This window comes from Dryobates pubescens, chromosome 5 (genome assembly GCF_014839835.1).
Source record: "Dryobates pubescens isolate bDryPub1 chromosome 5, bDryPub1.pri, whole genome shotgun sequence".
NCBI lineage: Eukaryota > Metazoa > Chordata > Aves > Piciformes > Picidae > Dryobates > Dryobates pubescens.
In genome coordinates this window covers 16,421,851-16,448,701 of record NC_071616.1, presented here as the reverse complement: position 1 = coordinate 16,448,701, position 26,851 = coordinate 16,421,851, and the positions used below count along the sequence as shown (strand labels likewise).

The following is a 26,851-nucleotide window of genomic DNA, read 5'->3' as shown; positions in this document are numbered from 1 at the left end:
ACTGATAGCTCTCAAAGAAGTACCAAGATGAAACAAAAAAAAAAAACACAAAAAAGAAACAAGTGGATTTAAAACAGCTTTTAATTATCTGAAGGTACAGTTGCCAAGCAGACAGCAAAGAGGTTGTGCAGCACATACAGACAGGGAAAATTCCCTGGGGTTTATTTCACAGTCAATTACAGTGGATTAACCTATTAGTAAGAACAAAATTTTTTGTTGGATGCAAGTTTCAGCAACTTGAAAAATCGTTGCCACCAGTACTTTGATACACAGGATCAGCAACCTGCTTTATCCCACTTCCAGTCATCGCAGTCCATAAATACAGCCTACAAGCAGCCTCTCCCTCGTTAATGCATCTTCTGTTATTTCCTTTCCAAGGAATGGCATCTCTTGGCTTCCTGCTTTGAGTATCATTTTATACATCCATTAAGGTTTTTTTTAATCGCTGTTAAAAGAGAAGCATCAAACACCTCCAAACTCCTCCACGCGCACCTTTGCGCAAACTCCTGGGCGCTTGTCTTACTCAGTTCTGCCTCTGCAAGATGTCACCATACAAGGTATCTGTCAAACAGAAAAGGGTCAGGGCAGTGAAGAGCAGCTTTCCAGGATCCCTGTGCTAAATACTGGGTGTGCCTACTTTTGTTTGGTATCAAGTTCCTTTTGCTGGCTCCACCGCAAGAGCAAACTACACGGATAGTTAAAGTTTTTCCCCACCTCCAAAAACATCTGTTCTTTTTCTGTGTTCTCCAGACTTCCTTCCCCTTTACAGTATCACAAAGCCTCTCTTTTTAGCAAGGCTGCCTTCTTGATAGTCCATCACCATTATCTCCTTGTTCTCTGCAAAGCACTGAATCACTGAATCTTGCAGAGCTTCCAGTCTTTTCAGCTCAAGGCCAGGCACTGAATTCAAGCATCCTGATTTAGAGAGAGGGCTGTTAAACTCCTTCACTGCCTCTTTTTTTAACGCTCTACAGCTTCCTGTCCTGGGAGGCAACCAAACTGCTATAAGAAATGTCAGTTGCTGTTAAATATCCTCAAGTCCTGTGACACTGAACACTTAAAACAACTACATTAGCTTCTGAATCTTGTGCTGTAACAGCCTTTATTCCACAAAGTGCAGAGATAAGCAAAAATTACTTTAGCACGAAGGAGCTTTAAGTTGGTTAATTGCTGAATCCCACAGCATTTCAAGTTAACATTCAGGCTTGGCATGACCAACCACCCGCTCCAACACACAGCACAATGTCACCCCTCAAAACCCCACTGTTCAACCTAAAGGCACTTTGTTATTTCCTTTTAATTTTAAGGGTGTATCAGCTGCTAACTGAAAGAGGGAATGCTTCATTTAGCACACACTTGCTAAACTGCTCACAGCATGCAAATAAAATACCGCATTGTGCAGAAGTCATTCAGCCTCCCCATCCGTAGGTATGAGCAATGGAACCAGGTCCAGAAAACAGAAACTTGGAACAATAGGCAAATATTTCAACCCCTTATTCCCAATGTTCACATATGCACTAAAGCCCATATCCCTGCCATGCTGAGGGGTGACAGCGTTGAGAATCTGCTGTAGGCAATGGCTGGGAAAATGACCATTATCTGTCTTGCCCCTGTACTGCACCTTTTATTTGTAGTTATTACTGCAAACTGCTTTTTTTTCCAGACAATGGTTGTGTTATTATAGGTACCTTCATGCCGTGCCAAAGCACATACACACAGCAATTCTGAACAATCAGCCTTGTTTTCATGGGAGCAAAGGTTGCAGCCAAATGAAATGGGTGGAGATCACATTAAACAATCTTGGAATCTGCTAATAGGATATAGGAAAATGTGACCATAATGCAGATGCAGAGCTCCCCTTTCACCTTCCAATGTTATGGATAAAATAAAAGCTTTGGAAAACTAATTAAACTGTTTGAACAACATTAACCAAGTTAAAGTGTTCTCAGTCTGCTTACAAGACCACTGAGAAGTTTTTAAAGCAGCAAAATGCTCTTTCCAAGCTCTGAAACTAGAGCAAGTTTTCCCACCCCAGAACACCACCTGTTTTAAAGATACAGGATACCTGCAACACATCTGCTTATCCAGGGTAAAGAGAAGCTCAGCAAGATGACTGTTCCTGCCTTAAAGACATGATCAGCCCCTCCTATCTCTACAAGAGGAATTTTCATACCGAGGCACCTTGCTCGGTCAGCTGTAACCTGCATTCCCCTTGTTTGCTTTTGAGATGTGCATTAGTCAGCTTTCTCCTTCACAAATCTGATCGTGCCTCTGCATGATCATACACTGAAGTCATGTCCTTGAGTCTGTGACATCAGTCTGTTGCCATGGTAATGTACAGGGCAGTCCAAAATTCAGTATTATGGCATCACTGCAGGATCAGACAGCAGAACAAGCCAACGCCTGAGAGCTGAGTAATGCCGCACGAACAGCTAGGACATTTCAATCTAAATGCTAGAGTGTAACCGCACTTGATGTTCTTCATAAATATAGCTAGAAGCCTCTCGACAAGAAAGACTATCCAGAAGGTCATAAAGTTGAGGGCAAACACAAAAGGCATCAAGCATCACCAAAAAGAACGGCAACCTGTTTCCAGAGATGGCCACCAAGTATGAAGAAAGCCTAGTTCAGCTCCCTGAATAGAAACCACCACCTGTTCCTAAGGCAACACCGGACCTGCCTAAAGAAATCATTCACAGAGAAACAGGGATGGCCTCCTGGCACCCTAGATCAAGTGCTGGGTTGCACACAGGTTTTCTGGAAATTAGAGACCAAAATGTCACAGCACTGTGTCACCCTTTTGGAGGGGATGGCATTACATAAAACATGGTTCCTCAATTTTGAGCTTTGAAGCAAAGATCAATACATCATTAACCCAACCTGTAACAAAGCCATGTAGTTAAAAAAGGGTAGTACCTTCAAAGAGTTGTTATTCCATGTAGGGTTAGACATTACAGTTCTGTAGGCTCCTTGAACACTCACGAGAATAGCATTTCTGAAGAGTAAAAGGGAAGGAAAAAGGAAATTAGTGACATGTTAATGGTGTTACAACTACTAACCAGCTCTCAAAACCCAAAAGATCTGCTTTGCCCAGCACAAAGGGAACAACAACCCGTGTGTTGCTGACATGTAGACACCAGCAATTTGAGCAGGTCCTCAGTACCCACTGACCACATACACCTTGAAAGGGTCCAGTAACAATAGCTGAAGGCCACAAAGTCCTGTTGGGTGGCTGGGCAGAAGCTGCTTTTGGCATCATGGAAGCCCACACTGCAGGGACAGCACAGAGGAGAGACCACAGAGCTCTAAGGAACCATGCTGGACCCCTTTCTTTACCTGTTCCTCCATTCTCATCAAGTACACACATTCAGGGGTCTGGGTGTGGATTCCCTGTCACTGCTCCAACACCCCAATTCCTAAAGGCCCTTGAGTGCCACTGCTTTTGCACATTCAGCTTCTATGTAACCTCAGCCACTCCCAGTACACCTGACTGGTTTCAGTTCACCTCCTTCCACTTTCTCTTACAAATCCACGCGTCTCCTGTAACTCACTCAACGCTTCCTCTGCAGGGCTGACCTTCACGCTTCCTATAACCTCAGACGCACCCACAATTTCTTAACAGTGCCATTAACAGTCTGCAGGCAGAAGGAACATTTCACCTTCTCTACACAGATGTGTACTCTCATCCTCTCCAAACCCCTCCACCCAGGTCCTTGGCTGTAATTACCCTGTTCCTCCTTATCTAATACCAAACACAAGACTGGGGGCTGGGAACCATTTCATTTGTGTGTCTCTGAAACGTCCCACACCCCAGTGGTGTTGTATAAATAAATTCCACAACCTGTTTGAGCCTGAGCTTGATTCAGACCTGAATGATTCCAGTTTCTAAATGACTGGTGCAAACACCTTCACTTGCTCCCCACTCCCTTTAGCAATACCAGTTTACGCAACCAGCCACTGCAGGCAGCTAAGTGCTAAACATCACGACAGCTAATGGCTCCTATGGACTGCAAGTGCAAAGAAAATAACATCCTAAGAATGTTACAGAGCTGTTGGAGCAAGTTCAGAGCAGGGCCACAATCATGATCCAGGGACTGGAGCACTTCTGCTATGAGGATAGGCTGAGGAAGCTGGGATTGTTTAGCCTGGAGAAGACTCCAGAGGGACCTTATAGCTGCCTTCCAACACCTGAAGGGAACCTACAGGAAGGCTGGAGAGGGACTTTTCATAAGGGCATCTACCAACAGGACAAGGAGGAATGGTTTTAAGCTGAGGAAGCATAGGTTTAGACTAGATATCAGAAGTTCTTCAGAACAAAGGTGGTGAGTAGACTCTGGAATGAGTTGCCCAAAGAGGTTGTGAATGCCCCCTCCCTGAAGGTGTTCAAAGCCAGTTTAGAGAGATCCCTGCTCTTGGCAGGGAGACTGCAGTAGATGACCTCTAAGGTCCCTTCCAACCTAAGCCATTCTACAATTCAAAACCCCCTGCTTTTAAATACAAACTGCAAATTGTAACGGTAAGAAAAGAGATAGGCAAGAGGCACTCTGTTCTCAATATAAAGATGCCTGAAAAACAAGACCACATGCCAATGTCTCCTCACAGCCACCAAAGCATCTAGACTTTGTTGCAAACTCAGCCCTTCAACACCCAGCAGGTTACCCAGCTGCAAATATCAGAGGCAGAGACTGCGGAGGCAACATGAAGCCAAAAGGGTTTCAAAGCAAAATAAAGCCAGCAGCCTTCATCTCCATGGAGCTTCTGCAACACAACATAAGCTGAACAAGTTACTCAGTACCGAGGCCTTTCCATTAACTACCTAGTAAATTCAGATTAAAGTCAGACAGCTTTCTCCCCTCCCTCACATAAAGATCAGATTCCCTGAGGAATCAATCCAGCTTCTACAATAAGGGAAACTTGGTCAAAGATATATGACACAATACAATCAACAGGATTGTGGCCCTTCAGGTGGTCATTAAACATTTTACCCCCAAAAGTCTCCAGTACTAGAAATGCAAGTACTAGGTAATTTGCCTCTAATTCATTTTCTGTATCATAACTAAGTAGTGGATATTGAAACACAGGAGTAGCCCAGGCATGCCCATCCTAGCTCACAAACACACAAATGTAAAAACCTGTGGACACTCATCATCCACCATCCCAGGCACGTGTGTTGATTCAAGCATCCACATGTTGCTTTAGAGGGGTGATCAAACCCCCAAGCCAAACACAAGAAAGAGAGGAAGGAAGTATCAAGGCACACTTCAACCATTAAGAGGTAAACAAAGGCCGGAGAAGAGCCAAGGCTGGGTGGCTGCTATGGAAGCCTGGTTAACAAACTTCAAGAGAGGTAGAGCATGGAGAAGGCAACACACCACCCCAAATGGTCACAAGAGCCTTGGCAACGTGGACAGATTCATGGGCAATTCCAAGAATAGTAAGTGCAGTGCTAGGAAGGCAAACAGACCATTTTGAGATGTAAGATCAGGAGTTTTTACTGGAAAAAAGAAAGCAGAATCCCAGAGGCCACAGAGCACGGTAGGTCCGAGACACCAGTAGAGACACTATTTTATCAGCCAGCAGTCTACCTCAGCACAAAAGATGCCAAGCTCTTGCTATAAACAATGGTGTTCACTCTCGTTGCAAGTATACACTCAAATGAATTTGCTTTGCAGACCCTTCCTCACTACTCCACTGAACCTCCTGTCCATAAGCAAGTCCCCTTCCACCTGTATTACAGTCAGAGCACACTGGCCAGAGGAGAAACTTAACCACACCCCATCCTACAGCTTCTTTTCCCCACAAAAGCAAGGCTAGCAACGTCCTTTAAAAAGGCAGCTGGGCCCCCACACTACCACCCAAGACTCATGTGGCCTATAACCTTCTTGGAGGAACTGTGGCAACAAACACACTGGGTCAACCTCCCCAGCAGGATGGGGGTCAGGCAGCTCTGCTGCCATGTAACACTGCAGGCTTTAACCTAGTTTTTATTTAGGCAATACCCAATTCAGCCTGCCAGCCTCCTGTCCCTGCAGTATCAATGGCTAAAAATGGATGCAGGAGTCTGATGAGCTACAGATTTTCAGAAGAAAAAAAGTCTTCTCTCCTACAGTCACTAAAAATGGATGCAGCAGTCTGATCAGCTCTGGTGTTGGGGTTTTTTTTGGGGGGGCCGGGGGGGGGAACGGGTGGGAAGTCTTTTCTCCTGTATGAACAAATAATTATCTCCCTAAAAGAAGGTGATGCAGTTCATCTGATTAAAAGAATTCTTACTGTTCGTATCAAAGCATGGATCCACTCCAGTGCATGATGCATTGGAGGCTCATTTTCCAAACACATTTGAGTCTTTCCCTCTGAAAGCCACCTTAGAAATGCAAGATCCCACTATGGGGGCCTCATATTCTAGTCCTTTGAAATTTACCATCACTTCACCTTAAATTCTTTCAAGAACTTAATGCTGCAGTTGGATCCATATGGAGTCATTCTACAGGATCAGCCCCACTGGCTTAGTTACAACCAACACAGCCAAGCCCAAACTTACAAAACTTATCAACACTAAAAAGCTCCATGTTGTATTTTCACTTCCCAAGACATTTTACCTGTCAACAACTATCTGTCTTAGGTTACCATCTTCCCATCACCCTGACTTGAGTTACTGGCTTACAGCAAAAAGCAATGAGAACCAAAAGCAGTCTGCCTGGAGTCCACACAGAGCCTGCAAGAACAGATCCCCTTTGGGGCAGCAACAGTTGAGTCCCATTTAATGCAAAAACAAACTACTTTTCCATTCGATTCAAAAAAGCAGAGACAAAGAACTGTACACAGCTCAGACTGCACAGTCAGCTGTCTTATTAGGAATAGATCAGCTTTAACAGTTCTATGGCAGTCCAGAAAAAGCTAGCCTGATGAGTTTATGCTTTGTCCAGTACTACACTATGCAAAATACAGGCATTTGTCTGTGGTGCTTTCAGGGCCCTCAGCCAGTACATCAAAATCATCACTTGTTTCTGAAACATCCAGTCCAAGAAGGCATTTTATCAGGATTGAACCTGATGCACGAATGCACTTTTAGCCTCTTCCAATGAAAGACAAAAATGCTTTTGGAAGCTCTGCCCCATAATTCTTTTGCATCATATGGGTTGCATATAATGCCATTTACATAGAATACATAGAATACATAGAATACATTTCTACACTGGGGAACCAAAACTACAAAGTTCTGCTAAAACCTCATCAATGTAACCACTCTCACCACAGATTTGGTAGCAGAGGTGTGCTCAGGCTGTTTCACTTGAGAATTCAAAGCCTAATGCAGACAGAAACTCATTAACATTTATTGCTAGGGAAAGGAAATACAATCTAAACTTTCACTGACTTATATCTAAACCCTCTGAGGCATCTCATGTCAAAGCTAAACAGATCTTCACCTGGAAAAGCACTTGGAAAACCTTCAACTGAAGCTGCCAGGTAAGAGAATGCAGTATTTTAAGTACACGCACCAGGGACATAGCTCTAGCATGCACCAAGCCTAGAGAAGCTCCATGCCAGCTGCAAATAAAACAAGACAACTTTGTCCTGGCTAACATTCACATAACAAAATTACAGTTTCTCCCCTGGGAAAAAGGAAAAGGCACTTAAGTTTTGTTTAGATTCAAATGCTGCAAGCCACACCACTTATCTGCTATCAGAGCAGATTGCAGGGCTGCTCCAATGATTATTCAGTAATGAAGTAACTGGAATTGGAAGGTATACAATTAGTCCCCTCTCCTCCTCCTCCAAAAGGGGAAAAAAACCCCAGCACAGACGTTATCAGCTCTACTTCTAGCTCTGCTACCCTCATCACTTAAAATACCTACAAGCAAAGTAGAGCTGCTGCTTACAAGCTGCTAACAAGCCTGGCTGAGCCCTGATGGACAGCAAAGGTGATATTCTCAGCATCTCCCCAGAAGAAAGCTACTGGTCTACTTATTGACATGTTTTCTCAGGTACCCACACAAGCATATATTAAGCTTCACACGGCTGTGTTTAGCTATGTCAGTAAAAGCACACCACTTTCCAGAAGAAAAGCACTGCTGTTCCTACTAGCTTTAAATTAAAGTATCTCTCACTAATCCTCCTGGGCATGACCACTGAGAAGTGAATATATTAAAGTCAGGACACAGGTATCTCTTGCTGGCACTCTCACCTAGCTGTACTGACTCCAGCCTGAAAACACTGGCTCATTTTACCAGAGCCATTTGCAGCCTACCCTCCCTCAGAGACTTGTGCTTTATGCTTGTGAAGTGGTGTACACAGCTCCTGCCATAGCTGCAACTTACATATGGGGGATGCAGAAAGGCCCCAAACATCCCAAAGCCAAATAGCAACTCACAGCAAATCCCAGCATCCAAAATTCGACAAAATACCTGCTGACATTTATTCCTTCTCAAGAGCAAACCCATCTTCCCCTCCACACCAAAGATACCAGTTGGTCTAAAGACACACTTTCTCCTAGCAGCTTCTGCACACACCCCAGTGAAGTTACTCTATCAGTGATCTGATCTCTGCACTTCTTCAAATGGAATACAGCCTGGCAGACTCCTGGCTCCTTAACTGCCACCTGCTGAAAAACACCATTCTTTGCTGGAATGTGGTGACCTAAGTAACACAAGAGAAGGCTGAAGGACAAGGGACCTTACAACAACCTTACAACTAATATTAATGCAACTAGAAAACATCGTTGGACTTGCTCTCTATAGTTTCAGTATGGATGCAACAACTGTACACTCAGATTAAGTTCCTGGACTTTTTTCCAAGAAAGGTTCTTCCCAACCTCTTAAAAACATTTGACCACAGACATTCTTGCAGGACATTTTAGTGCCTTCACTTCCTTGGATTCAGTCAGGCCAGGGATGAAGCTGTGTTACCATCACACAATCACAGAATGCATTGGGTTGGAAAGGACTCTCATCTTGTCCAACACCTCTGCAGTGAGGAGGGACATCTCCACCTAGATCAGGTTCATATACAACCCTTTCCTGGCTACATTTGTTGATCCCAAAGAGAAAAGAGATCAAAAAGACAACCTATCTTTTAAGGTAAGAAAAGTATGCACAATGCTGCAGAGACATTTGCTGCAAAGCTATGTAAACTACCACTGTTCATCCTACAATTCACCCTGAAGCCTACGGCTGACACATCAGGGGACATCATTTTCCCAATCCTGTAAACTGCTAGGGCCTAACAAAGCAATCATTAGGAGAACTGGTTTAGTCCACTGTTGGTGATATCCTATGCACCATCTGTGAAGAGAGTGTGGCTCAAACTGCCCTGAGCTCCTGTTTGCAGCACAGGCTGCAAAGCTGCATAAGAGAATTCCCAGCACCTTGTATCAAAACCATGTCTCCAACTGCTTCTGCTGCAAGACCAATTCAGAGCAAGTTATTATATATTTTAAAACTAATACATCTGCAGTCCTACTGCATCTATAAAAATCCATATGCATTCTAAGAGAAACACTGGGATTTTTTTTCCTCAGCACCATGGAAGACAGACTCATTGCTACCAGTAATCCTCCCACAACCTGAGTTTCAGAAGCAGTAGCAGATTTACTTAAGATTTCAGATGCAGAACAAGAATTCTTTGCATCGCTTCATGTGTTTAAGAAGATAAAGTTACCTCATTAAAACAAAACAAAAAAAAAAAAAAAAGTAATGTATCATCCCTGTTCAGAAAGCAAATGAAATGTCAAATAAATCCACTTCCAGAAAACAGACTTCCTTAAAGGGTGGGGTTTGGATTTTGGGGGGGTGTTTTCAGGGTTCCCTTATAAAGTTCCTGACATTTGTCACAAACCGCCATGCCTTGCATGTTCTGACTGTTCAGCAGTGGATTGCCCAGGGCACTAACATCCTGTGCAGGAACAGCCCTCCTGTGCCCATGACAGGGACATGTGCTGGCAGTCAGGAAGGCAAATGAAAAAGAAAAGTGCAGTCAGCACCATACCTAAGCAAGAGCAGCTTAAGAGCAGGAGAATAAGGAGCAGTTTTGCCTAATGCTTACAGGGAGCTTCTCTCAACCTCAGCAGTCAGGGCCACAGTCTTAAAGCCTTTCATGATGGAAGGGCTTTCTATACTTTGCAATAAAGTCACAGGTGAGGCAAAGTTCAGAACAAAGACTTCAGTGATGAGCTTTATAAATCAGAAGGGAACTGAGTTGTCTCTGCAAGCACGTGAGCTGGTGAACACAAACTCCAATTCAACACTAGCTTCCATCGCTAAACACACAGCAAGTCCTGTTTGAACCCAGTGTCCAAACTCTTCTTTAAAATATAGCCTCCAGTAGGCCACACTGCAGACAGCCAAACCACAGGCACAAGCCATCAGTTAGTCTTTGAAGTTTAGACACAACAGAAAAATTATTTCACCTACCAAGATGCAAAAGACTAGCTGCTGCCTTTGATGCTACAAGAAATTTTGCTCTCGAACTGCCCAAGGACTTCAAATTGCTTGCTGGGCTGCAGAGTGGCAACACCCAAGCCTACACATACACACAAATCTAATTATGCCTGGTCTAGACTGGGGGAAAGTGATGTTAGCATGCAAAGAAAATAATAGCATGTACAAATAATTCTCTAGAGTGACTTACGAACAAGATTTTATGCTTGGCTTTCTGCCAATTCAAGAGGAATTAAAGAGCCTAGCAATATAACTCTGTTCATCCCAAGGAAGAAACTGCATTCTTAAGTGATCAGCAGAGTCAGAGGGAGGAGGAAAGAGGGAGAAAGACATGGGATTGCAGTTGCACACTACAAAATAGAAGTTTCTGGTGGTACTGAGACATAATGCACAAACAGCAGTTCAGATTCTAAAAATCAATTCAGTCTATTGCATCCAAAAGAAAAATAGCCTGAAAGTAACAGCATTGCAAAAAAAGCAAACAGTGGTTTTGAATATAAAATTCCAAACATTTTAATATTTTACAGATTATACACCAACCAAATCAGTAAAAGGAGGTGATCACAAGAGCAAAGGCAAACCAAGTCAAAGTGGCATTGCTAGACACCTTGAGAAGCTGGAGGTGTGTCTAAACCCAGCCTTTCAGAAAGACAGAACCTTTAGCAGCTATCTGCAATGATGATTCTGTATTCAAACTCTTTCGAGCTTAAGAATTTGCAACATGAAACCAGCTTTTAGCAGAATTAGGACCAGACTTGACATGCCCCAGTTTCCCCAAAGTTACTTTTGAAAACATCTACACTTTAAGTGCTCTTAAGAGCACTTAAGAATGAACAAAACCTAATTCATAGTTTCACTGTTTTAGCATCCACTTTGCAAGAATTTCTTTTTTCAATACTTTTCCTAATGGAATGACAGAAGGAGTTTTGCATTAGACTGCAGATTGCAAGTTACTGAAAATGGCAGCAAGCTGTTGGTCTACAAAGAAAGTCACTGCAAAGAGGAAAAAAAAAAAGAGGTTACTGAAGCTTACTAAAAATCAAAGCCTGTAAAACACCAAAAAAACCACCCCACAAAATGAACTAGGAGTTGCTAGGGATGTTTAAAGTTAATAAAATTGTAAGTTAAATGGCTGCCACTTAGATTTGCCAAAAAATTATGCAAATTTCCAAAGTTCATACATAGTAATTAGCACAGCAAAAAAGCAGGTCCCAAAAAAGTGATGAAGTTAGCCTCGCTCTTATTTTTCCAGCAGATGGAATTAGCTGCGTGTGAAGCTTTTTTGTTGTTGTTGGGTTTTTTGCAATTGGAGATGAAACATGTTATCCTGAATATCAATCCTGCAAGTACAACAGATTGGATACATGCATACACAGCATCAGGAATACACAAACCCCAAGCTGAATCCTTCTCCATCATCCTAAAGAGGGCACTTAAAGAGGTTGGGGGAGGGTTTGTATATTTAAAACTTCATTTTTCCAAACTGACTATCTGACAACAACTGAACTCAAACAAGTTGTTATTAGCTTTAATAGTCTGGACAGGTTTTTACAAAGAAAAATGCCTGCCTTGACTAAAAATATGTCCTCTTGAAAGCCATCCCAACAACATACATTATTTCTCCATATCCATCATATATAGTATGCCATATACTGTATTGCACAGTATCCATTCCTGATTTGCCACTTCATGTTTTAAAAATGCAGTCTTCTCCTAAGCCCTGCAGTCCTCAAGCTACCTGCAGCAATGCACCAAGTGATAGCTGAACCTTGCCTGTGCCCTTGACCAAAATATTCCACCTGTGTTCCACATTCTGAATTTAGTTCCTCTCAAGCACTCAAGCCAAGAGCTGCCCCAGTACAGCAAGTTCCTCTCAAAGACATTCAAAGACCCAGCAACTTCTCTCAGTTGTTTGCCTGCTTTAACCTTAGTAGACAGTTGGACTCAATGATCTTAGAGGTCTTTTCCAAACAAAACAATTCTACGAAGCAGTTCTATGATTGATATCTATATCACGTTCACAGAAGCATGATGCATAAAGACGGATGTCAATGCATGTATCCAGTTTAGAAGGCAGCCACCTAGGAGCATCTTGACCTCCTACCATAAGCATCAGCAGATGAGTCCTGAGAAAGTCCAGGGAGGTCAACTAAAGCCAGAGTTACAGTACTGATGAAGAAGAGAAGTGATAGACTGCTTCTTGTGCAGCTTCCAAACAGGAAAGTGGTTAAAGAAGTGAAAACCAGCCACAAGTCTTGCTACATGAACACTGCTTTGTCACTGAGCAACCTGATGTAGTTAAAGATATGCCTGCTCACTGCACTGAGGTTGGACAAGAAAACCTTTGAAGCTTCCTTCCAACCTGACACATTCTATGATTCTATGGTAACTCCAAGTAGTCCAGAAAAGGTTTCCAGAACCTGTGTGCGCCATATGAATACTGCGTTGTAGCTACAAGTAGGCCAAAAGAGGTTTCCAGAACCTGCATCTGCTACAAAAAGAACCCAAACTTACATAATTAAAGGAACGTAGGGAGAGGAAAGTTTAACTCTGATTTAAAAGTCAAGTAAGCCACACGCTGGTTTGAATACTATTAACCAAAACTGCACAAATCAAAAGTAGATGTACTGAAAGCAGTAAAAGTCCTGCCCAAAACAAGACTTCCAGTACAAAAATATGTCTTTGTCCAAATGAAATACTGAGTTTAAGTAAGAAAGCCCCCACTCCCCTTTCTCAACTAGGGAGTCTCACTTATCTCAAAGCAATCAAAAGAAAACACTTCAATTTTTAAAGTGAGAAAAGCTGCAGAAATTAGAGCCCTGTCTGGCACGCACAAGAAATATTTGAGAAATCAAAAGGAGATTCTCCAAGTCAAGGGAAGAATGAAAACAGTTCTGAATAATTTACTTTGCATAGCCTAGTTCCTGCCAAAACAGTTCTGTAAATCCCATGGTAATTCAGATAATTTCCATTCTTAGGGCAAAAAAAAAAAGCTAGATTGAACATTAGCAACATTAATTGTGTGATATGACCTGAATGATGCAAGAACAAGTAGTTAAGTGAACCACAACATCTGCTGAATTTTTAATCGCTAGTTGTTTTGCTGCAAGGCAGAAGAACACTGGATATTGGCTCCCAAGCACTGTGCAGAATGGCACATTAGGACAACAAGATTTTAACTGGCAGAAATTCAGTCTCTGTTCTACCTAAATGCCATTACTTTGCTGTGAACTGCAGACACAGTAGCTCCTAAAGCAAGGTATGTTTTTAATCACATGGGGAAAAAAACCCAAAGCACTATCTTCTGCACCCAAAGATACCAACCAGCCATTTCCAAATAATGTATTTCTTACAAAGCTGACATGTTCTTAACAGCCATTTGTGCATCCTTCTGTAATGTACTTTTACTCCCAAAACAGCATTAAGCAGTCATGTGGCTGCCCAGCAGCAACTCACCACGAAAGAGGTAGTTGAACCTCTGATGTGTAGGAAGGTGATCTGTGTAAACACTGCTATTACCTCTGCAATGTAACATGTTTAGGCATACCTGAGCTATATTTAATCCATCTGCCTCTGATACCCATCAATGACGCTACAGACACCCAGATTTTGCTACAAGCTGGCTGTCCATGTGAGTACCACTTACAAGCGTTGCACAAGTCCACCCTATACCCACACCAAAGCCACTCCTGCTGTGGATTCTCTGCATTTGATATCCCAAATAGCTAGATTAAAACCAACCACCATGACTACACTGGTAAATACATCTCCAGTTACACTTCAATCATCAGACTGCAACAGCAGGATTAGCAAGTGATACAGCAGATATTCCCCTTCCACAACAAGGCAAAAAAAGAGAAGTTATTCGGGGAATAAACACAAATCCCACAACTACAACTTCCAAATACAAATCCCACAACTACAGCCAGTATCTACACTATGGGTAATTCTCTCAACACGTATTTCAGGGGAAGGAGCATGACATTAAAAAAAAGAAAAAGTCTGTCACACTGACTTGAGTAGATTCTAACTTTAATAAGCTAATAGAATCCAACTACCTTAGAAGGCAAAACCAGTAAAATATGGTAGAAGTGAAAAGAGAGCAGCCACGTATATCAAAGTGTCATTTCTGTGCCTGCCTTATTAGTGAGGATACAAAGCTGGGAAGTTATCTGCAATCAACAACTTTTACTAAACTAAGATCTGCTTCAAAAGCTTAAATGTATGTGACAGGAATTTAATAAAGCATCCAATGACCAAATAATCCTAAAGAGCGAAAAAAAAAAAGGCAAGGGCACGAAAGATGCATGTTTCCAAAGCTACATTATATTTAATCATAGGCTTGGGACTAGTCCTATGTTGTCTCTACAGACTCAAATACTACCTAGAAGAAAAGCTGCCATGTTCTCTGAATCCAGTATCAAACCTGCAATGAGAATACCAAAACGTGCTATATTTGCTGCTAACAAAGCAACCAGTGATGAGGATCGTTTTATTATGCTACATGGCAGCAAGAAGTGACAGTAACATATTACAGTGTATGTACTGACACCTGGAACTCCAGGGACAGTTAGTACCTAGGTAGCATTGTGCACCTACTACTACACAGTACTTAATTTCACAGCACCAGAAATCAACCTTGGCACCTCTGTACCCCAAAGCCACAGCCCTCCCTGACACAGGAACTACAGCCCAGTCTCTATGAACACATGATTTCAGTGCTAGCTGCCATTAAAAGCATCACCAATACCATGGTAGACATCCATAGCACGCTACAAGACAAGCTTCCAATCCAAAAGGACACATAAAGACATTTTATACACCTAAAAAAAATTGGTTGCAACTTATTGCTTCTCAAGTCACTCATACCCCTTCACAATCCTTATCAAAATGGAAAAAAGATTTTAGACAGCATTTAGTGAGAGAGAAATGTGTACAGCTTCCTCCTCAACCTCTGCTCATCCTCCAATTAAGTGTGAAAGGGAAAACTTAGAGCCTGCAAGATAAGACGCTGGTATTAAATCAAATCCCACAATTTTTCACACCTATTCAAATAGAACTTTGTTGTTAGGAGAGATTTTGATGAGCACGATGCAATTAACAGACACTGCCTGTATTAGGAGGCTGCTCGTGATGAAGCCCAGGCTCTTTGACATTCCATTTCTTCCCCTCAGAGGCTCTGTGCTACAGCAAATATATGGTTTTCAGCATGTAAGGGGAGAATTGGGCATGTTACCTTCAAAACCAGTCAATAAGGCTCTTTCACTCAATCCTGGGGAAGGCGGGTGCCTGCTGGAAAGCCACACAAGGCGCTCCCTTCCCCCTCGCCTCAGGACCCAAAACCACTGCGTTCACAACACTCCCATCCCCTGCAGCAAGGGATTAGCCATTTATGAAAAAGGAATCAAAACACTGTAAAAGGCTTCCAGTTAAGATTGCTAGGGAAAAGGAAAAAAAAAAAAGAAAGAAAAAAACACAACCAAAATGCAAGGTAGTGCAGAGTCACACTAGAAATCATTCTGGCCACTGAAGAACAACTAGCTCAAACTGAAGCAGGATGTCACTTGTCCGGACCATGTTGATCAAACGGCTCAGAAGAACAGAGCCAGATTAATTTTTTCAGTTGGTCATTTTGCTGCCTCCACGTTAAGCAGTAACAACCCTACAGGCATTCATGGGTTTAGACTTTGGACTTCCAAAACAACTACCTACCTCCACGCTTATTTTTTTTGGCTCTTCTCAAGGGGTGACAGACAATTATAATGGCCAATTATGTAAAACCTTTCATCCGAGAAAACACGAAGCACTACGCAAACACTCATTAAGACTCGCGACTGGAGTCTGAGCTGGGTGCTTCGCTGCTTCAAAGACAGACTTGGATATCTCCAGCTCCCAAAACTGTATACCAAGAGCTATGGCATAGCCAAGACAGCATGCAGTGCAGCAGGGTGAACCACTTGAGTATTTACACAGCTTCGCAGGCAGGTTTTACAGCCCGCGACAAACCCCAAGCTGCCGTGGCTGCGCTTCACGGCCCCATCCAACCTGGTTATTTAAGAGCTGAGAAGAGAAACGAACGCTGCTGGTGGGTGTTGCAGAACAAGTGTTAGAGCCACTTCTCCAGCTGATCTGAGCAGAATTTCTCCAACTGGAAGCCACATGGCACAAGTCAATAGCCTTGGTTTACTGAAGAAATGAAAAGCTGCACGTACTGTTTCAAGTAAGACCTTGGAGGAAGTAATTTTGAGAAAATAATCACTTCCACCGTCATTGTACTTTTAACCTTTCCTCAGGTTCTTGCACCATCCCCACGCAAACACGTTATTAGAAGTATTATCTACAACATCTAACAATGTTTTCTTTGGGGATCACTGTTTATGTTTATTGAGCTTCACACTCCTTCCCTTTTAAAGGACGCACGAAGCACGGGGTGAGCCGTGCAGGAAAACACCTTCAGGAAGTGACAGCACTCGGCAGATCAAAATTTGGGGGAAAAAATATATGTGTTTTGTTTGGGTTTTTGGAAAGAAAACCCATGCATGGTCGTTCGCATGCCTACAAAGAGACTGTGAACCGCAGACAGAAACGAGGTTGGAATGACCCCCAAGACCCCCCTCCCGGGCGCAATGCCCTCCCCACGCGTGGGTCGGCCGTGGGGGCCGAGAGCGTTACACAACCGCAGGGGAGAGAAGATGCCTCGCGACCCGAAGCCGAGCGGAAGGGTCAGCACCCCGCACCCGTCCATCCCTCTCCCCACCACCACGGCAGAGGGCTCACGCTGTCAGACCCGCTGGGCCGGGCCCGCCGGGAGGCGGGAAGGCCACGGGAGCGCTGCCAGCGGAGCCGGGGAGGAGGCACAACGGGGCCAATGTAACAAACCCTCCTCCAGGGAGACGGCCGCCTCTGACCCCGCGGTGCCCTGGCACACGAGAAGGGTCCCCGGAGCACCGGGAAGAAAACAAAATAAAACAAACCCGAAAAGGAGCAGCCGGCGGCGGGAGGCGCCGGATCTGTGCGAAGCGAGGAGGCCTGGTGCCCTCCGCGGGGCCCGGCGCCGCGCAGCCCGGTCCGGCCAGCGGCCAGACGCCCCTCGACGGCCCCCGGAGCCGCCATGACCGGCCAAGGAGAACAGGCGGTGCGTGCGGGGCCTGCTCGCCGCCCACCTGCCCGCCCCGGCCCGCGGCCCCGAGCCGAGCCCAGCCAAACCGAGCGCCTGCCCTCCCCACCCCGGGCCCCGCCGCACCACGAAAAACCTACCCGGAGCGGGGCCAGCTGCACTCTCGCGGGCAGGGGGGGAACGCTCTGGCGGCACCGAGCTGCTCGAAGCCACCAGGCTAAGCTCAGCGCGGCGCAGCGCGGCCGGATCCCCCCCACCCCCCGTGCGGCGGGAGGGGCCGCGCCGGCAGCACCAATCCGTGCCCGGGGCGGGGCGGGACGGGGACGGGCCCGGGCCCGCCGGGGAGGGCCGCAGCAGCACCGACCGCCTCCGCATCGTGCCAGGCACCGGCCTCCCCGCCGCGCCAGGCACTGCCGGGTGGGCACCGCAGGGACTGGAGGCCTGGCTCGAGGCTTCGTGGGTCTCCTGAGGACCTGGAGGCCCCCTCACGGCCCCAGTGCTCACCTCCGCGGCCCTTCCTGGAGCCGCAGGTCTCAGGGCCTCAGCGAACTCCTCGGAGCTGGGCCTCGCCCCTTCGGTGCCGGCCAAAACGTTTCAAGGTAGAGCCCAGTGCTAGGCACTGGCAGGATCGATGTCTCCCCGTAGCCCCCAGCGCTGGCTGGGGTGGAGTGCCCACAGCTTCGCTCACCCCAGTGTCTCCAGGCTTGGATCTTACTACTGGGACACTGGTTCCTGTGGGTTTTAGTAACCAACGTGGCACTGAAAGCAACAAGGGTGACAGTTCCCAGCCTCCTGCCTGGCACACACAGCTTATGAGTGGATTTCATATGGTGATAACAGGCTCAAAATCTATATAAAACCTCTGCAGGAGGCCAAAGAAACTCATTTGGTAGGCCTACTGGATTTAAAATCAATGTAACGTTGACTGCAGGGCCAAAAATGCTGCTGGCAGGTTACCAGGAGTGTGAAGGGGTAATCCTTCGGGGTACTGGAACCACATCAGTGCAGTGTCAGCATTGCCAGCAAGCTCGTTTTGCCAAGGTTGCCTCCTCAGCACAATCACTAAATACCCTTTGCCATCATTTGTGTGGTTGCTGCCCTTGGCAGAGGAAAACATGAGCTGCTGTTCCTGGTGTAGATGTATCTAGGAGGCATGGCTGCACAGACTGTGGGCAGTAGTTCATCAGGCAAGCATCACCCTAGCCGACTCCTCTGTGCCATCCCTGCAGAGCCCTCAGCCTGCAGGGAAATAAAGGCTGGCACCAGAGAAGCTCCCTGAAACCAAAGATGTGGAGAACGATGACAAAAGGGAAGGTGTTGGGAAAGGGAGAATTAAGTGGGGGTACCAGATGTTTGCTTCAACCTAAGGGGTTCCTGCAAGGAGCATTCCCCCTCTTCAAAAGAAGATTTTAGCAGTTCATTTCTGCTTAGAGGGAGGGATGCAGGTCCACAGGGAACCCAAGGTGAGAGCAGGGCTAGCAAACCAAAAAGACCTGGTTTCTCTGGTTGGATGGAGGGCAGCAGTGCAGACATTGCTTGCTCTGTGTAATGCAATACTGTGAGAAGATCCTTGAAGCCATTCTCAAGCTAAAAAGCAGGATAAGTGTGTCAGCACAGCACTGTGCTACAGGAGTCCTGATGAGGGGCAGAGATAATTAGCCAATGTACAGGATCACATTAACATGGCATCTCAAATAGCTGAAATGAACATACCAAAGTCTCTTCAGTCCCTGTTGACTATGGCTGCTATATACAAAGTGAGGACAGGGGGGAGGACAGAGGTAAAATGAGTTGCTGAAGGTCAGATATTAGATCAGTGACAAGGCCGAAAACAGAACCCACAGTTCCCCATCCTTCCAGTACTTTCTCCTCTGGACCATAACAAAACACCAGAACAAGACCAGTGGCTTTGTGTGTTCCAGGGGAAAATTACTTATTTTGGTACAGGACCATGACGATTTACTTGTGTGTACAGAGAAAAACTTTGTTTTCTAGGTTTGCCACAGTTCAGTGATGTCCACTGACACACCAGATATCAACCGATGGGGAATGAAACATGTGTCGTGTCATAGTAGAAAAAGGCCCCACAATGGTACAGTCCAAATATTTTGTTCTAAGTTGATAAAGACAGCTAAATGCCATTTGCTGCTAAGTGACTTCTAATGATTGAATAACTCTGCCCCCCTTAGGGCATTTAGTGATTATATAAGAAAGATTTTGCACATTGTTTAGCTTACATGGCCATCTGGCACTTCTGCATTTCAGTAGCCTCGAACATTGCAAAAACAATAGATAAAGAAAACCAATCCTATCTTATCAGAGACATGGAGAAGTTTAACTCTGTCAGAGTACATAGGATTAACCAAGTCGTTATAGCTCTTTTATTGTTCCTATCTTAATTAATGGTCATATTCCTCACAGCTTTGTGTTGCTGTAAGCTCTAAACCAAGCGGCTCCCTTACCACTTCTGTTTTGACCTTGAAAAGCTTAACTCCATCAGTCACATCTTTGTCCCATACAAGATGTTCTGCTTCTGGGTAATGGAGACATAATGAGGAGCATGCTGAATAAAAAATACATACCAGTTTTAAGCCAAAATAATAAAAAATGTATACTAGAAGTCTTGTCTAAGCTAGAGGAAAGGATGCTCTTTTCAAATAAAAGGCGATGGTCTTGGCCTAACCCAGTTAGAAACCTCCTTCACACTGCTGAAACATCATCTAATCCCACTGCACCAAGTGTTTTCTTCATCTGCTTTTGCTAAAGGGGATCAAAGTATAAATTGGCCAAAATAACCTACTCCAAAGTCCCTGGAAACAACAAAAAGTCTGGTCTTGACTCAGTAGTGGCTTATGGTTGAATGCAGCATTTGTTCTTGGGTTAATTCCCACTCCCCTCTGCCCCACAGAAGAAAACCAACAAGGTTTCAGTCTGGAAAGAAACGTGATTTCTGGAAGAATGTGGCTTTGAGTCGTGTAGGACACATTCAGCTGCAGGATGGTTTTACCTGCAGTGCTACATTGGGTTTTTGACTAAAATGTGTAACACCAGGGAATGTTTGGTGTAAACATACCGTAAATAACAGAGGATGTAAAGATATGTTGAGATAAAAACGACTCAGGCTTCCAAGTGTAAGATTATAAGATCGCTCATTTGCATGTTAGACTAGCTCCACTGAAAGCTGGGAGCTTCTAAATATGCTACAACATCTAGCTATTGGGTATCAGGCTGCCAGAGTGCAGTATCATGCCCAGAGCTGGGTACCTCATCTTTCTATTTCTATCTTTCTAAAGGCTGGAGAACTTTAGATGCCTCTCAGTGGTGAGTGGAAACTCTCATCTACTAAGCACAGACCTGGCTGCAGGAATCATCAAACAAGGGAGGGCCTAGACTTGCTTTACATAGTGTGTAGGTTTTTCCACCAGCTCTGGATCCTGTGCCCACACACCTGGGGTCCAGGAGTCTCTAACTGCTCTTTGAGGGAACAGAACAAGTTTACCAATTTCTGTGTAACACTATGGGCTGTAGGGAGTGCCTCTGGGGTCATTTGAATGTGCTTATCTATGTGATAGAGCAAATACCCAGGAAAGGGAAGCTGCTCTCCAAGCTCATCCTGGTGGGAGTTCTAATGTCTGTCTCAGAACAAGAAAGAAAAGGTCCAGAAGAGGTCACAAAAGTGATGCAAGGCCTGGGAGGACAGGCTGAGAGAGTTGGGGTGGTTCAGCCTGGAGAAGAGAAAGCTCCAGGGAGACCTTCTTGTGGCCTTTCAGTACTTACAGCAAATCAGAAAGATGAGGACAGACTTTTTAGCAGGGCCTGTTGTAGCAGGGTAAGAGATGATGGTTTCAAACTAAAAGAGGGAGATTTAGACTAGATAGAAGAAAGAATTTTTTTACACTGAGGGTGTCTGTTTCCTAGCTGTTTTAAGACAGGAATTCAGTTTCTATTTTCTGTTCCTGAATTTGTTCTGGTTTTCAAACTAGCAGCCACTTCAGATTAAAGGCATAATCAGGAGTGGGAACAACAGCCAATGCACCATAATGGTTTCACTGCATGATGCTTGATTAAGAGGTAATCAATTAAATTTGGCAGGAGGACTATTCTGTGCCCACTGCAGCATCAGGCTGGCTCCATGTGCATTACTTTGCCTACAGAGGCTTTTTTGACAAGTGGGAAGTATGTCTCACTGGGGTCTTCAGCTTTTTAACTCCATTTGCCTGAGCTTTAATCAAAATATATTCAGAAATTCTAATTATTTCAGGGCTAAATTTGGACATATGTTTCCCTACACATCCCCTATTGCTCCTCAGTAAGCTGCATTTATGCAATGGTGGAAAGAATTACCCAGACAAAGAACAATAATCCCAGTGAGCAAATGAGGAGTAGAAAGAACAAGTTAGCAGGTTTCCACATAATAATCTCTTCAGTACAAAATGTATCAAATAATCACAGTCATAGTGTCAAGAAATAGGCAGATTCAAATTGGTTCTCAAAGCTTCAATAGCATTCATGTAGCTATATTATCATCAAATCATCAAGGCTTGATGGTTGAGAATGAGAGGTTTAACCTCTCAGGCATATATAATATCTGCACAGGATAATGAGTTAATGTTGGTTTTATCTATTAAATGGTAATATGTTTATTCCTCTTAAAACACTAAAATCAGTAGCAATCAAGAATTTGCTTTAAAGACATCCAGCTAGCACGTTTTTCTCTTAAAGTGACACTGCAATATTTGAAAATCATGGCATTATTCAAAGATACCAAGACCCTTGCAGTGACCTAGATATTGTCAGTGGAAGGTGTCACTGCAGAGTGTTAAAGAAACCCATCCTGGCTTTAACCTTCCCAGATCAGATAACCAGCAGCCAAGGTGTAGAGCCTCAGCCTGCTAAGGACCTGGGTTAGGTGCTCAGGTTACCATTCTGCCTTGAAGTGCTTACCTCTGCACTGTCACCAACGTTATTAGAGCTAGTGATATTAAAGCCCCTGTACTGCAGCCACATTTCCTAAATTCAGTATCAACGTCCATGTGCATTGGAATTAGCAAATGTAACAGTGTAGATGCTCCAAGGGGCAAACAAGTATTGTTTCAGCGTGAAGGAATTCTTCACATGCAGGCATGCAGTGAAAGGGGGGGAAATAAATAATAAAAATAAGATTTTTGGTTGGAAGACACTCCACTGATTTAATTTTTTTTCCTCTAAAACCCATGTTTCAGCATGGTTTGCATCACTGGACTATATTCTGATACCCTAAGATGTAACTGCAGAATTTCTTCCATATTACACTGATTTGGGAGAAAAAAGGGAGTAACAAAAAGCACTAAGGACTGCATTGGATTGGACTCTCTGGTCAGGCTTTACAAATGGAACTGCAGCTCTACTGGTTTACCTTTTTTTGTATCATTAGGCAACCAGGCAGTAGTCAATAACTGCCACACGAATCTTTTATTATCCTACGGTAAATCAAAGATTTTAGGATTAGTCTAGATGTTCGAAGTTTATGAATCTTTGCTGTAACCCCTGGCAGCCGGCACAGGGAACCTTGGGATGACATTTCATGCACAGAGCTGCTCTCCAAAGATGCCATTCTGATGGCTGCTGTGGGGACCAGCTCTGTGCTCTGACCTAATGATTTTTAACCCACTTATGTCTGTCTTCTTGCACTACAGTGCTCATTGAAACACTTACTGACATTTTACTGTCATGCCGTATGGCGGTCCCGCATTTTTAGGCTATTTGCAAGGCACAGTTGTCGTCCGCCGCTTACCACCACGCCTGCTGCTCAGAAGTTTAGTGGTGTGCAAACACTCTCCCCTCAAACGCCCTCCACATTTTCGCAGTGCCACCAAGTGGCTGGCGTCCTCCTTAGCGTTTTTGCAGGTTTTACATAAGCAAACCCACAACAAATTGTCTGGCAGGTGAGAGACTCGTAAAACACAACCCACCCCAACAAACCGCAGAGCGGGTATGATGCCAATACAGGAGAGAATTTAGGAGCAGCAGAGGCTCAGCACAACACCAGGCCTTTAAAGCCCATATAAACCTGACCTCGGTTCCTCAGGAGCGCGGTCACTGAGGGACAGCCATAAGCCTGCCTGGTCACCAGAAGGGCAGTGCGAGGCGTGCGAGTCCTTCACCCCGTCCTCGACTCCCCGTAGAGTGTGAGCGAACTAGACCGCAACCCGAACAACTCCCATCACAGCAAGACAACTGCCTCCGCCATCTTAAAGCGGGACGCCAGGGGCAGGCGTCACCCCCTCACTGCACTCCTCGCCCGCAGCCCCCCCACCGACCAATGAACGACAAGTGTGGGGGCGATGCTCAGCACAGCCAATGAGGATCAAGCCTGGCGGCGCCGGCAGACCACTAAACAGCTCCAGCCTGGATTTTGGCTCCGCTCATCAACGGTTGGCGGCGAGCGGGCCAATGAAATAATGCGAGGCCGGCTAGGACTGGCCAATGAGCGTTGCCAGGTGAGATTTGAAAGTGAGGCGAAGCGGACCGCGCCGTGAGGGTTAAGAAGATTCTTGCGTTCAGGACTGGTACAGGTATGGCGGGGTCGGGGGGGTGTTGGTGGGAGAGGGAACAAGTTTCGGGGGTGTCGTCCTAGGGGCCTAGCAGTAGTATATCGTCTCTGAGCTGGCCTGGACACGGTGCGGTGAGGGAAAGGGAGCTGAGCGGAAAAGCCTCTCAGAGCCGCGGTGGGAAGCAGGGGTCTGGGCGATGGTGTTCGGGATATGGTGACTCCCGGGGCCTCGTCTCGAAACCACTGGGTCTAAACCTGATTCAGTCTATAAACTCGTTTGCTCTTCATGTTCTGCTTTGTCTCTATTTGGGCTAAAAACGCGCCCTAAGCACCTAAATATTCTCTATATCTGTATAATTCCTTCGGTTTTTCTGGTGCTAGTGCTCAGGAGCGGTTCTTTCTCCTAATTAAAATAAAAATCACGCGTATACGTTTTCACCTTTATTTTCGGTAGTATATACTAGCCAGGCTCATATTTTTCCTTTTATATAGGCCCTTGCTTTCTTTCCTGCCGCTAGTCTTGAATTTATCCCAATTGGAATTCCAGTTAACCTTCTAGACTTCTGTTTGGGCCAGGTACTACTCAGAAACCATAACGTGGAAAGAAAAGGAGACTGATAACTTTCTTTTTTTCCTTCCCTAAAGGGATGTTTAGGATATTGAGCATGCCATACATTTTTTTATGATCCCAAAGAGATCATAGTTTTGGTGACCTGGGATGTGAGTTGATAATACTTTTGTGGGAAGCTCTCTCTATACTTCTGCTTATATTTGTTTTCTTCAGATTTCAGATGAATTCTTTAGGATTGCCTAGTGGAGCACAGATCACTTGCTCTTGCCATTTATTCATGAGAGGAGGCTTTAAGTGGACGTACACTAAAATAACTAGGAAAATATTGTTCAAAGAAGAAGGCAGAGCAGAAAAATCCTCTAAACATGTTAAGTGTTTATTGGTGTTTAAGGCAAATGCAGCTTTCTCTAAGCTTGCCTGATTCATAACAATGTATTTTCTGTGCATATAGGTTATGTTACCTTTTGTCAAGGCACTGAATTCAAACTTGTCCATGAACTTTGAAAGGAGTGGTGTTGTATTTAGAGCATATGTGGTAAACTTAGAGAATTTGTTCTGCAACTGCACAAAGGATGGGTGGAGAGGCTTCTAGGCTCAAAAAGCCTGCTTTTTCTGGGAGGCAGATAGTAGAATGATATTCTCACTAACTCTTTTCTTCATGGCATTCCATTATACTGTGAGAATTCCTAACAAGATCAGTTCAAAGATGATGATTGGAGATGCTCACAAACTAACCTTTCTAAATCACTGAAATGTAAAAGCAAGGCAAATATGACCTATGGACCATAGGAGAGTTAGTCTGATCGTTTGTAATCATCAACTGGCATCTTTAATCAATTTCTGAAAGCTGGAACGTGAGATGCAGGATGAAATGTAAGGTAGCCACAAATCAAGTGGCACTGACATGCACCAGCTCGTCCAAGATCATGTGAAAGAAATCTAGTCTCTGAAGTGAGAGCTTTAAGATGAGTTTTTATTTATGTTCCCCTTTGCTTGTTTAGTTTCTTGTATAATTTCAATTAACCATTTTTCTGTGCTGCAGCATTGCACTTACTGGATAAAAAAGAAGGAAAATACACCCATTTAGATTTATGACTCATACATTTATCTCCAGTATCTATTCCAAGCACTTCCAGATGGTTGTGCAGGTACTGTTGGTGCCATGGAAAAGTTACTTGGTATGTGAATAGTGCTGTGAAGTGAGGCACAAGGAGCTGTCACTGCCAGCAGTGATGGTATCAAACAGACTTTGTCTGTACTCCTTAAAATAGCTCAGGTTCTTCTTGACAGCTTTTTCCTTAAGTACATATAGTTTATGGGTACATTGCTATTTATTTCTGAACACTTCATGTTTATTTTGGTACTACTCTCACGTTTGGGTTTTTCAGTTAGGCTGCTGGTGTTGGTTTTGGCTTTTGATAGCAAAAGGAGGAGGAAGGAACTGACTTTGAAGAAATCCTCTATGCCCATAGTCAAGGCTGATCTTTTCAGTCCCATTCACTGATGATTTCCTTTAGCTTGATCAAAGCTTGCTGTCTTGAAATAAATAACCTCAGCAAATGACCAAGTTACTGGTAATTGAATAACTCTTGGCTGTACAGCTTTGCTTTATTACTCCTTACTGTAAAACTGTTTTCTATAAGTCATGGAAGATGAAAGTGGTAAAAGACCCAAGCTGAGGTGCAGCATAAGACCAGTAGTAAGAACTAAGAACCTCTCTTGAGAAAGAAAGCATAAAAACCCTCAACAAGACAAGCTTCAGTTGAACACAGGGGATGAAAGGATCATAGAATTGTTAGGGGTGGAAGGGACCTCAAGGATCATCTAGTTCCAACACCCCTGCTATGGGCAGGGACCCCTCATACTAGATCAGTTTGCTCAGGGCTACATCCAGCCTAGCCTTAAAAACCTCCAGGGATGGGGCTTCTACCACCTCCCTGGGCAACCTGTTCCAGTGTCTCACCATCCTCATGGTGAAGATGGACCTCTTTATGTTGCTGTTAGCACAGCATATACAGACCAACTTATATTTGCACTAAGTCTTCTTGAACTAAAGGCTATTGTGTTGCAGTTGCATCCTGGAAACAAGGTTGGGAAATGTTGCCAAGTACTCTGATGGTGACAAAAATGCCTTGCCATCAGATAGGGTATGATGTAAATGCTCAGTGGCAATGTTGCTTCCAACTATTGTCCTACAA

The 26,851-nt window shown here is 44.4% G+C and overlaps 1 protein-coding gene across 5 annotated transcripts in view; it reads right to left on the bottom strand.

Annotated features, from left to right (window-relative positions):
• FBXO34 (F-box protein 34) overlaps positions 1-17,783 on the bottom strand; it is a 44,205-nt gene extending 26,422 nt beyond the window's left edge. For 3 of the 5 annotated variants that reach the window (XM_054161671.1, XM_054161670.1, XM_054161672.1), the window contains exons 1-2: positions 17,691-17,783; positions 2,917-2,995 (exon numbers count right to left, since the gene is read on the bottom strand). The gene's annotated coding sequence lies outside the window, so the exon portion shown is untranslated. The remainder of the gene's footprint in view (positions 1-2,916; positions 2,996-17,690) is intronic. The other 2 variants (XM_054161673.1, XM_054161674.1) reach the window with 1 other exon arrangement.
• Positions 17,784-26,851: the final 9,068 nt, after the last annotated feature.